Source organism: Poecilia formosa, unplaced genomic scaffold, assembly GCF_000485575.1.
Source record: "Poecilia formosa unplaced genomic scaffold, Poecilia_formosa-5.1.2 Scaffold362, whole genome shotgun sequence".
NCBI classification, from domain to species: Eukaryota; Metazoa; Chordata; class Actinopteri; order Cyprinodontiformes; family Poeciliidae; genus Poecilia; species Poecilia formosa.
In genome coordinates this window covers 456,729-469,423 of record NW_006800301.1, presented here as the reverse complement: position 1 = coordinate 469,423, position 12,695 = coordinate 456,729, and the positions used below count along the sequence as shown (strand labels likewise).

At 37.0% G+C, this 12,695-nt stretch overlaps 1 long non-coding RNA gene across 1 annotated transcript in view; it reads left to right on the top strand.

The window, feature by feature from the left end:
• Nucleotides 1-12,461, top strand: part of LOC107833320 (uncharacterized) — a 40,216-nt gene extending 27,755 nt beyond the window's left edge. The window contains exons 2-3 of the long non-coding RNA XR_001659044.1: nt 7,956-8,092; nt 12,376-12,461. This is a non-coding gene — a long non-coding RNA (uncharacterized LOC107833320). The remainder of the gene's footprint in view (nt 1-7,955; nt 8,093-12,375) is intronic.
• Nucleotides 12,462-12,695: the final 234 nt, after the last annotated feature.

Genomic DNA, 12,695 nt, shown 5'->3' with positions numbered 1-12,695 from the left:
CTCAAATGCTACAAGCATGGTGTGATGATAAACAGCTAATGCCGCTCATGTCAGAAGGGTACGGACTGCCTGCAGTGGAAAAAGCTGAATAAAAGCATATCCATGGATTTAGTCCCCAGATCAGAAATGTTTAGGACAGCAGGGTAATGATAAACATTTTCAAAGTTGTTTTATTTTTTCCATGTTAGTTCAAGCATTGTGTGGACATTAGAACCAGTGCCTTACAGAAGGGTTCACATTCTTTGAACTTTAGCATTTTGCTACATAAGAACTTTAGTATTTTGCCATGTTTTAGCTTTCTGCCAACACATTATAAAATATATTAGACTTTTTAGATTTTCAGTGGTAAAAAATCTGAAATCGCATAAACATATCTTATAATCCTAGTTAAATACATTAACATTTGTAGCTGAAACTCAATAAAACATAAAAGTTTAGGAGCTGCTAATATATTTCAAAGGCAAGCATACTTGTGTTTTGTGACTATTTTGTGAATTTCATTTTGTTGGGCTAGCTCATATTACTTGTTTAGAAAAAGAAAAAAAAAGTCTCCAACACTTTTAAATGTTGTGTGGATGTATTTTGTGTGCTTGGTTAAGTGAAGAAAGAGATGCAACAAATTTCAAAGCATGATTTGCTTCGAGGTTTGAGATTAGAGTGCAACTGATTCTCACTGGTCCAAAAATTAAGGCCAACACAGATGAAACCTGAACAGGACAATTAATTATATGGACCGCAGACCGAATTAATGAAACTTTATTGTATCTGTGGAAACACAAAATTGAGCATTTCAATGAGTTTTTTTGGCTGTTTGACTACCATCTAATTAAAAAAGGATTAAAATGTCACTAAATGGACTGATCAAACCTGCATTGAATTATCGTTAAAGTATTTTTAGAACAAAGTTTATGTGTGAAGCTTTTTATTTCTGGACGTAACAATGGGCTTCATTAGTCTCAGCTAACTTTCTTTTAAAATCTTTCTTCTCATTCTTGTTAATCCAATATTGAGCATAGTCTCATTTTGGAAGATGAATGCATTTTCACACCCCTACAATCTGACCTCAGAATGCAGACTCGTTGAATACGATTAACCTTTCTTTCAAATTCAATCCTTTGAGACTGTATTTCTCTGCAGTGACTTTCATCTCTTTTCCCATGTGGAAAATTGAGCTTTGAACACAAATAACTAAAGTAACTAAAGTTTCTTATGACAGAGGACATTTGTTTTGTCTTTGGATTTTCAGGGCAATGAAAATTTGCCCTGAAAATTTTTCATTTTTATTTTTTCCTAAGAAAAGGAAAACAGAACAAGAATGAAGGCCTGAAGCAATTCATTGTTTAATTGTGATGAATTGAAACAATCATCAGCTAATTTGGTAATCAGTAAGTGGCTGGAGTACACCTAAAACAATTCAAAAAAGGAGATTTGCTGAAAGAACAACATACTCATGGTGGCAGACAAGCCAAAACTGCATAAAAGAAAAAAAAAAAACTTGTACATTTTGCAATTAGGATGAAAAACCTTTGTCTCTAAATTTGTTCTACCCAAAACTCAAGTGTAATGGCTTTTGCTTCACATTGTTCAAATTCTGTAAAAAAGAAAATAAATAAATCGATTATTAAGCACAATTTACTATCCATTAATCAGTTGATTGAAAAAAATAGTCTACAGATTAGCACACTGTACTGATCTTAAGTCAAGCAAAGGGCTGAGCTTTTCACAGGCTTAAGTTAGTTTTTTTAGCTGCAGATGTATCCTTTGTGTGCACTAAAGGAATGCTGTTGTTGCACTTTAGACAATATTTTACTTAATTTAAAAAAAAGGTATCAAATTTGTTTATTTGCATTTTAATGTATTTGTAAAATTGTATAAAATAAGCTTGAGTGGTTACATGGAAAATCTCCAGCATGTCCCTTTTTTTTTTATCAGATTCTCCAAAGAATTGATAAAATAATTGATTACTAAAATATTTGTTAGTTGCAACTCTATAAAAAATATTCAAACAAACTACATGCCGTTGTTTATTGACCAAAACTGAAAGGACCGTCACTCTGTCTGAGGACTCGGTGTGACTGGTGTGTTTTCAAATGTCTCGCTGAGCGACAGGGGTCATTATTTAGTAATTCAGGGAAAAGAAGACGTCAAACATAATTCCTGTGTGCTTAGAGCAAATAAATTAGTTATTTTTCTTGTTGCTGAGGTGACGAAGACATTTCTTCATAGTGCTGGCCAGGCTGTTTTGTGGAAGTGCAAAGGTTTTCCTGTTAAACGTCTTCAAAGATCAGAAGGATGGGATTCATTAATGTGCCGAAAGAGTTCCAGTTGTTTGTTGTGGAGCTGAATAACTTGATGTTGATTTTTGTTCGCTATGGATCCTCGCTGAACGTTGCTATACCAAATCCACAGGCACACCCCAATAAATAACTGCAAAGAACATTTATTTGAAAAGTGAAATTCACATGTTAGATTCATGACACACTCATGCATATTTCAAAATATTTCCTTTTCTGTTAATGTCAATGACTGTGGCATGCAGTGAATAAAAAACTGAAAATTAGAATGTAGTAGAATGTATTAGAATGTAGAAGCAATAACTTTAATAATAATTTTTAAAAAAGTTATGTCATTGCTCAACAACTTAAGAGTTGTCCAGTAGTTAGAAGGACACGCCACAAAAGTTCATTGCCAAAGAAACTTGCTATTCACAAAATGGAGCATTCAGTTTGCTGATTTCAGTTTGAAAGGATATAATGCGGTAGAAAAGGGTGCAGAAGAAATGGGAATAGTCACAACCTTGAGAGGAATGTGACGCAAAACCCACTGAAGAGTTTTGGAACATTCATAAGATGTAAACTGTTAGAATCAATGCTTAAAGAATCAGCAAACATATCTTTGATTTGAGCTATTGCTGCCATATTTCTTGGGAAAAAAAAGTAGTCCTAAATCAGAAACATCTGAAGCACTTCTGTCCCTAAATGCAGCAGAGTTCAGAAGAATATTCTGTCAGATGAGTTAGAAAAGAAGTCATTGTCCAAAATCAGTCTAATAGTCTTGCTGGATTTTATGTTCAGTTCAGTACAGTTTATATGTTTCCAAATCACAACGTGTGTTGTATAAGAAGTCAATTCAATCATAAAGACAGATTCAATGTCACAAACATACATTCTAAGTGATCCTAGTTATTGAATTATCCAGTCAAGTTCATTTTATTATTTAAATAGTTTGAAAAAAGCTTGTCTAAACAGAACATTTTTCTCTTGAACAGTAAACGGAAAGACATATTTAAGTCTCCTGTAACTACCTGTATCAGATGTTCCACTAAGCTTTAACAACAAGGCAATCCAAAGTGCCTTACATCATAAAAACATAAAATGGTAAAACAAAAAGCATTGTATTGCAGTGACAAAATAGAGACCAGAAAATGTTCCATTTATTAGCCAAAGAGAAACGGAAAGACATAATGTCTGTAATAATGTCAAAAATGAAATTTGTTGGTACAAATTGATCAAATCCTTGACATTTTAAACTTATAATTTCAGTAGTTTGAGCCTCAAAATTGCTTGTTAAATTTTGAAGACGTTTAAGTGAGTCAGGCCACCAAAGGCTGCTCATACAAACCACATGCTGAAGCTGTATGTGCACAGCAGAAGAACAACTGGTCACAGGCTTTACTATGTCTAGTAAAGTATGGTTCATAAACTGCTGCTCTTAGCCATGTTCCCGTAAACCCCAGTTTTGCTCTCGATATAGAAAAGACGGCACCTTTACACAAAGACACACCTACGGTCAGTCATCAATTCACTCTGATGTCTCTCTCTGTCATTCTTTTTGTAAGGTCATATACGTATCCTTGTAAGCAATGAATTTATGTTAGGAGGGAAAATACGCGCACACACATACACACATTACCTGACATCAGACAACTGACGTCGGACTCTGACCTAAAAGGCCAATAACTCATTTTAATTGTCAGTAGTAAATATTTCTGGAGTTATAAGAGGTGATGGAAAGAGCAAATAGCCCTCTTTCAGCTGCCAGTTGTATTTATAGGAGTTATTAATGTAGGCTTTAACTATTTTTTTTTTCTATCTCGTTTCCGTCGATTAATTGCTGTAATTCCAATCTTCTTAATCAGTTTTGTTAATATACATCACATACAAATAGATTTCTTCCATATGTGCCAATAGTTCAGAAATTACTTTTCTATAGCATTTGAAACAGGGAGTGCATATAAATGCAAACTTTCTGGCTGCCTACTGCTTTGGGTACTTTAGGTCATTTTTAGGTTGTTAGCCATTCTTGGGGAAATGAGTTCCCCAATTTTGATTTAGAAATAGAAACATCTTATAAGCTCCCTGGTTTTTGGTTCCTTGTATCACCAGAATAATTTATGTTAATAAAAAGACAGTGTCTAAAAACCCTGAAAGAATATTGTGCAGTGTACACAGATTGGTCTTCTGAAGTGTCATTCATGCTAAAAAGTGTAAAGGGAAAAGAGAAGAATAAGGGCACATGATGTTTGTCATGAGTTATGATTTAAGCAACATGAAGTGAAGGGAAATAGCCCTAGTTTCTGTTTTTCAGATGTATCTCTTTTGAAGAGTCATGCAAGCGAGGGAAACGAGAAGCTGGACACCAACAGATCATGACATTTATGGCCAGAAATAAAACAATGTCTTGACTTTATTCAATGCAGTCCATGTCTTTTTACATTTTTCAATCTCGCCTTTTGTCATCTGGACACTTAACCCCAACCTTTGTCTCCTGGGGTTATTTTTTTTAGTATTTATTAAATGTAAGGTTATCTGTCAGAAGAAGTCATATTCCTCCCATCATTTGTCTTCCAGCAAATTTTTTTATTGCAAAAAAATAAAAATTAATAAATGGAAAAAAGCCAGATTGTAGTTTGCAAGTACGTTCATTACCAAATGTCCTCATATTTGGATTTGTCTCCTTTTTTTTCCCTATGAAACTAAGATGCAACTGTTTGGGCATATTGACCATCGTTACATTTGGTGGTAAAAGAGGCGTGCTTATAAGTCTGATATCCCGATCCCAACTATGAAATGTGGGGATGGCAGCATCTTGTTTTTTTTTTTTTAAAGGTTTTGTTGGCTCTAGTGGCCTTTATCTGAAAGTAGATTGACAGGAAAGAGGGTTATGAGAGAACATGTGGCAAATGTCACCAGGCCGGGAATCGAACCTGCGACCACTGGGATGAGGACTAAAGCCTCAATACATGGGTTGTGCTTTGCCCCTGCGCCACCACAGCACCTGGCAGCATCTTGTTTTGGCTCTGTTTTGTTGTCAGACGAACTGGTACACTTGGTAAAATAGATGGCAGCACGAGGAAAGAATGTTATGTGGAAATATTGAATAAATGGAGCTAAATGTTCAACTTTAAGTAGATAAAAATCTTCTATTACATATTTTCAAAAAACAATCGAAAAGTTGCAACAAGTACAATACATTAAAACAAAACGACAGCATTGCAATAGACCAATATTACTTGATTCGAACACCACCATCCCTTATCCAAAATGCACAATTCCACACAAACACACACACACACACGCACACACACACACACACACACACATGGATACATTTGATGAAGGAGTGGCCTGGAGCCGTCATGGGAGAATGAGCTGTCTGTTTGAGAGGAGCCAGGGGATCAGAGGGAAGGATGGAACAGCGAAGAGAGAGAAAGCAAAGTGACAGTAGGGGCCAAGCAAAAGAGACAAGAGAAAACAAACAATAGTCAGGGAGAAAAATGCAGATTGCATTTGTTTTTTCTCTTTGTTGCAAAACAAATTGATAATGACTTATTAAACAAACCATTGGGACTTTAAAAATATATAATTTTAAGGATGTTGGGTCCCACACTTTCTATATAAGTATTCTTTGTTGTATAGTATACGATGTCTTAAAATATAGTTTTTGTCTCCAGTATGCTGTGAAATGAAGCAGCTCAGCTTAATCCAAATGACTTGAAAACAGCCTTAAGAGAAATCAACAACAGACATGAGCCACACTTCTCTTGCCAAAACAATTACACTGTAAATTCTTTTTAGGAATGTTTCTTTGTAGCCATTGTCAGAGTCATTATACTCTAAAGTTAACTGAGGATAAGCTGTGTCTGGTTTCAGAGCAAAGAGAAAGCTGCCAAGAACAGCTTGCTGATAAAACTATTAAAGTTTAAAAGTAAGGGTGAGGCAGAGGTAAAAAGTTCATCCCATGTATGAAGACCTTGGTCCTTGAAGTGGCCGTCGCATGTTTGAGTCCCAGCCTGAAGACGTTTCCCGCATGTCTTCCCTCTCTCTTATAACCCACTTTCATGTCAGACAACTGCTAAATACGAGCCATCTGAGCTGACGAAGCGTTTTTAAAAAGTTGAAAGGTAATTCGGAAAAGACACAAACTATAAGAAATGGCTATTTTTTTAAAAGACTTTATGTATTTTACATTTAGGTGAAGGTATATATATATATATATATATATATATATATATATATATATATATAATTTTTTTTTTCTTTTACAGGTGTTTATGTTCCAGTGCACCTCTTATTACTCCACAAAGCTGTAGTCTTCCAAATTAAAACTGCTGGCACCAAATCCTTTGGCGCCTACTGAGTAACCTCTAAAAAGTATCGTCCGCCTTTGGATTAATGAGCTGGGATGGAGCAGATCAGGAGGTGGGCATTAGGGAACTTTCCGAAATGGGTTTAAGGACTTGCTTCGGTTTCACAGTGACAGGGTTAATAACTTTCGATATGAAATTTCCCTTCAAAAGTCAGAAACAACTCAAAGGAAAGTACCAAGCTGGAAGCCACACTCTCTCTTTAATTATAATTTAGAGTTACAAATCTAGGCCAGGTGGCCACTTGTTTTAGTTTGGCTATTTTCTTCAGCAGAGCTCAAGTTTCAACTGAGGGTCTTAGGTTTATCTGGAGAGGCATTGATAATCGAGGGCCATTTATTCTTAATACATATGAGGAGCCTAAGAGACGATGCTGGAATTGGTGAGATCAAGCTGCATCATTCCATCTCCACTTGTTGGATGAGTTGCTTCTTGAAAGGACAATGGCTGGATAGCAACTGTCTTTCCCAAAGGACATGAGGCATACTGGCAGAGGCAGAGGGGAACAGCTACTTTTGGCGTCCGGGCGGAGGAAACTTTAAAAAAAGCCTAAATCCGCAGTATGCTTTCATATAGTACATTAGCAGCCGTACCAATGGCAAATTTACCTCCCCTAAAACCCAGAGAAACAAACGACCTGTTTCCTATAGTTACTCGTGTTCAATCTGAGACATGGAACATACACTTTTTGGTCTTGACCAAAAGCTGAGATGAAATAACACGGTGCAGTCATCTTTCCCATTGAGCTGTTGACTTAGAAAAACAGTATATCATTGCAGATTCCAGAAGTTGACTCTAAAGGGGTAAATCTAATTTTTAAGCATTAACAAGATTCAATGTATTAACATTAAAAACACGCTCCCTTGGGACAAAACTGGTGATGGAGGTAGGCTGAGGTTAGGACAGATTCAGGACAAATGAAGGAAGGAATAAAGCGATGACTGGACTCAGTGGGTCCCTTTACTTTATTACATGATTATTACTGAACTCTAGCAGTACTCTTGACCAGAGTTTCTTGTGGTTTGGGTAATCAGATTTCTGGGCTTAAACCAGTCTAAAAATGACTTTAACATGGAAACATCTAATGGGGTTGTCCTATTTGTTGCAAGACTTGTAATCAGAAACTCTGTTTTCTTTAAAACAATGTCGAAAGAAACTTGGCAGTGCCCACATAAGCAGTCGTGTGGTGAAAAATATCCAAACGAATGCAAATGGGCAAACGTCTGTTCCACGCTTCTGCTGCCCATGTTTTTCCTCTGCCTGAGACAGTAAACCACATGTGCTACTTTGTGTCCCCTCTGTTGGATAGGTGAAGACCAGAAACTTGAACTGAAGAGAGCTTTGTGCGAGAAAAGGCCAGCAGTTGCCTGAAAGCCCAGAAAACGCTCAGGTTTTGACAGATGAATTGAGACTGAAGAGAGCGCACAGCAGTGGAGAAAGTCAGAGGTGAGTAAAGCCTCGACAGTCTGATTTCTGAATCGACACTTTTGCATTTGATCAGCAGAAGAAGCACAGTTGCTCACTCATCAAAAGCCATCTAGCATTCCTGTCTTTCCACCAACCTTTTTGATATATTTTGAAAGACAAATAGTTTGTTTTTCTTGCATGTGGTTTGTTTTTGAATTATTTCAAGTCACTAAGTAAATATAAGTAAAAAAGAAATCAGATTTTCATTAACTCTGGCTGAGATCAGTGCTCTCCTGTACCTCTGCTGCTGACGTTCCAGGCTTTTACAGCACTTCTTACACGACTAAAGTGTGTAACAGTGTGGAGTGTGCATCTCTTGAAGTTAAAAGTGGTTCAACTTCAGGGTATTCAGCTACTCTGACAAATTTCACTGCCATATATGTTGAAACCACCAGTTATCCTTGATCTAATTTGATGTCTTACCTCTTGGAGAGTACTAAGCGGTGCCTTTGTCAAAGCCATGACATTCAGCCATGAAAGTGGACATCAATTTTAAGGATTAGAGAGAGTTCAAGCTGCCAGGCATGCCTCTTTGTTCTGACACCAAGTCAGATCACGAGATCAAAGAGGCAAATATGTATGTATTTCTGTATTTGCACACATCTATTTGTTTGGTGATGGTGGATGTGTTGCAAAGAATTCATTTTTTGTGTTTTGTGCTGAGATCAAAAATTCAAATGCAGTCATTTGCCAATACTAATGTGTATCTTTATATTCAAAGACGAGGGCCTCAATTCGCTCTTGTTACACATAGGCCTGTCACGATAACAAATTTTGCTGAGCTATTGTCTAAAAAATTATTGCGATGAACGATAATATTGTTTCAAGACCTTTTGACACTGATTTAATGAAAATGACATAATAATGCATGCAATTTCCTGCCACAGATGGATGCACTTTATTTTCAAAAGAACACATAATACTTGAACTGATAAACTAAATAAACAAAACAACCAAAAACAAAAATAAAATGGATTCTCAGTCTCCATTAACAAAAAACGTACTTGAATAAAAACTAAACATAAAGCCAAAGTAGAAATAAATACTGCATTCAACCAAAAGAGTGCAGATATGAAATCTGTATACTATATTGCCCTTCAGTAATCACTAGATTTAAACAGAGAAGATGGGCACATCCGACTACCTAATGCAGTAGTTCATACTACACGAGTTTTTTTGCCCCTATTTTCTCCTTATGATAATCTTAGATCGTTGGCCGTTCCAAGATGGTCGCTGGTGATTTCGTAACCGATCATCCTGTAGTGTGTGGTGCGTTACGGTAGATCGTCATGGCCGCTCCGATCTAAATCAGGGGTTTTCTCGACTGGAAGCTTAACGCTGAATGTGACAGGTAGCCAATCAGAAAGCCGGATTCTCCTCCGCGCTTTCTGAGGGGTAATAACGAGGGGAATCCCAAACAGCTGACACGGCGCAACCTGAAGTCCAGCGGACATCGGAGATGATATGTGGAAACAACATTAATATGTATTCAACATTTTGTGCAAAGAATATAGAAATGACAAGGGGAGGAGTTGGAGCCAAATTGCTACTGCAGTTGATAAACCCAGTAAGTTTTCAGCTGTTCTTCTTAACGTGACATAAATAGGTTATAATGATTTTCATTCAGTCAGGACTTTACGCTGACTCTCGCCATATGCATCACAGGTAGATTTTAGTAAAGCATTGATTAATGCCTGGTTTTAAAATTAGTTAACTGGACTTGTAGCCATTATTTTGCGCCCATGTGGCTGGACACCACACGCCACGACAAACCGTTTGAACTGTTATACCTAGGATTTCTGTCGGCTAATGTGTGTCTCAGGTTTTGAAAATGGACCGACAACTCATGTAGTGTGCGCTGGACATTTCAGTAAGGAAATGAGGAAGGAAGTGGCAGTGGACCGGAGCTGAGCTTTTTTTCATTCAGTGTCATCAATTGGAAGAAAAAAAGGCAGGAAGAGATGATAAAGCCGATAAATAAAATGAGGTCGATAGGTTTAATTTATCGTGCGATTAATTGATTTATTGTTCATCGTGACAGGCCTAGTTACACGCCACATGTCGATATATTTCATAAGATTTGTTTAGGCTTTCTCCTTGTTTGCGTTTCAGTTTTTCATGTCATTGCAGATTCTGAGTTGACTATTCTTTTTCCATGAAATCTTTGTGCAAAGTTAGAATAACAATTATTCAACAAATACAGACAAATCTATCCTTGCCATGATGAAATACAACAGTTAGATTACAGTGACTGGAAAGGGGGACATCAAAGACAAGATAAAAGAGATATTACTGCCTGTCTGAGTAGAACAGATCCCTCTTTGAGATGTGCAGGTCAGGAACAATACCGTCTTTTCTGACTCGGTGGTTTAGATCCAAATTAATGTACAAAAACAATGTGTTCTCTAACTTTGTTTTTGTTTAAATGCAGGAACATATTGTACCCACCATTGTTTTACTTTGACATTTGCTATCATTTTCTATGTTTTTGAAGACATTGCATCAGTATTTTTAAACTATGTATAATTTCAGACTCAGAATGAGCTTCATCAACCGAGTTTGTGCACAGAGACAAGGAATTTGAGTTCAGCTGAGTTAACATTGCTCTCAATAAAGACGTCGTCAAAATAAATTTGTGAAAGGGGGAGTAAAAAAGGTGTGTTTTATGAATACGTATATTTTTGAAAAAGAAAACAAGGTTGAATTTGTGAAAATATGCATTGTATCGATGTGGGATTTCCCACTGTCAAGTGCTCATCAATGAGAAGGAACCGTCTCTGTGGAGTCTAATTTTTGCAAATACCGCTTTGTAGCACCGACCTGATGGTAAAATTTGCAAACAGGTTGTGTCCAGGATGTGTGTGATCTTCAGAAGTCATAGCTGCCCTTTTTCCTGACTCTAAACCTTTACAAGTCCTGAATAAAGGGAAGGTCAGACTTGTTGATTCTCTCTGCAGACCTAATTTCTCTGTTGTAGTTTAGACCTGTCCTGTTTAGTAGTTGGACAAGGTGATGGACAAACACAAACCTGTCTGAACAATGTCAGAATAGAAGATGGCCAGTAGCCCTTGTGGAAGGTTCTACAGAGTCTCCTGGACCATCATCTGCACATTGTCTATGTGTAAGAACCATCTCAGTTCCAGAGAAATTAAATGAAAAGACATCAGACTTTTGTAGCGCTTTTCTGGGCATTTTTCTGGACAGCCTGATTAGCAGGCTTCTGTAACTCTTGATGGCATGCAGAAGAGGCCATGAAATCATTTAAATCACATGTTCTGAAACAGAGACACATCTAAAATATGCAAGGCAGTGGTTCCTGAAGACCAAAATTGAGAAACACTGGTCTATGGAATACACAAAACATGCTCCTTATCTTTTTCTTCTTTTTTTTCCCCCGCAAAATTCTCAGAGATTTCACTTGCTCAGTTCTCACCCCAACTCAACTTTACACTCACTTTATACTTGTAAAAATAGCTGCAAGTAGATGTGCAATTCTACAACTGTATATCTTTGACCCCGAGTCTGAAGCAGTAGTGGAGCGTCCTGCACAACCATCAAAGATGCAGCATGTGGTTTCTAAATGGCAAGTCAACAACAAAACACTTGTTTTTTTCCAGCAGCCACGGTACAGCGCATACAGCGGTAAAACCAGCTGACTGATGTTTTCCACCGTAGTCCTGTAATCAACAACGCTTTGAGTGAATTATGTATTCAAATATCATAGCAGAATCTTACAAATAAACTGACCCTTGCAGAGAATATACAGAAGAGAACAAATGGAAGCATAAACATTTACTCCTTAAAAGGAATCATGTAAATTCATCTTTAAAAGATTTGTAGGAAGACTTAAAGGATTGCCTTCATATTATCTTTGCTAGCATATTTAGCTGCTAGATCCAGCTAAATGAATTGACCATTATTTGGTCAAATGGTCAAATTTATTTGGTCATTGTTGCACATGAACAACCTAAAAGCTTTGAAGCACGTTACTTGCACTGAAATGTGTTAATGATGTCTTGAAGGAGGTTGTGTACCTTGAAGGAGATGTAACATGGACAAAGTGGGGGGTTCGAACTGGCAAACTACCAGTTACAGGAAACAAACCCCCGTCTCCTGAGCCACCCCCAAGTTTAATGGCGTATTTGACTACTCTTCACTGTCAGTTTCCCTTTGTAGGTTAAGAATGCAGTCTGGGATTGAAATACTAGTGTTTTGTTGCATGTTACTGAAGCCTAAAATCATATCTGATCTGGTTTCAGCAGGACTGCAAATCCTTTGCAGATGTTTCAAAATGAGAAAAGACTTTTCCTCCACGGGTTTGCTACGGGGAAAGTGAAAGCAGAAAACATAGTAAGTTTTTGTTTGCTTTAAATTTTTATTATTGAACCACATTCATCTTAATTCATGCACTGTTACTAGTGAAAATGAACCAGTGCTTGCAGGAACAATTTTGTTATTTTGGCGTTGTGTTCAGCAAAAACACTTGCTGGAGCAACAGGTTAAAATTGGTGTTATTGGCACATGTGGAATGTGAATGATGAATCATTCATGATTCATGAATCCATCATCATGAATGATGAAT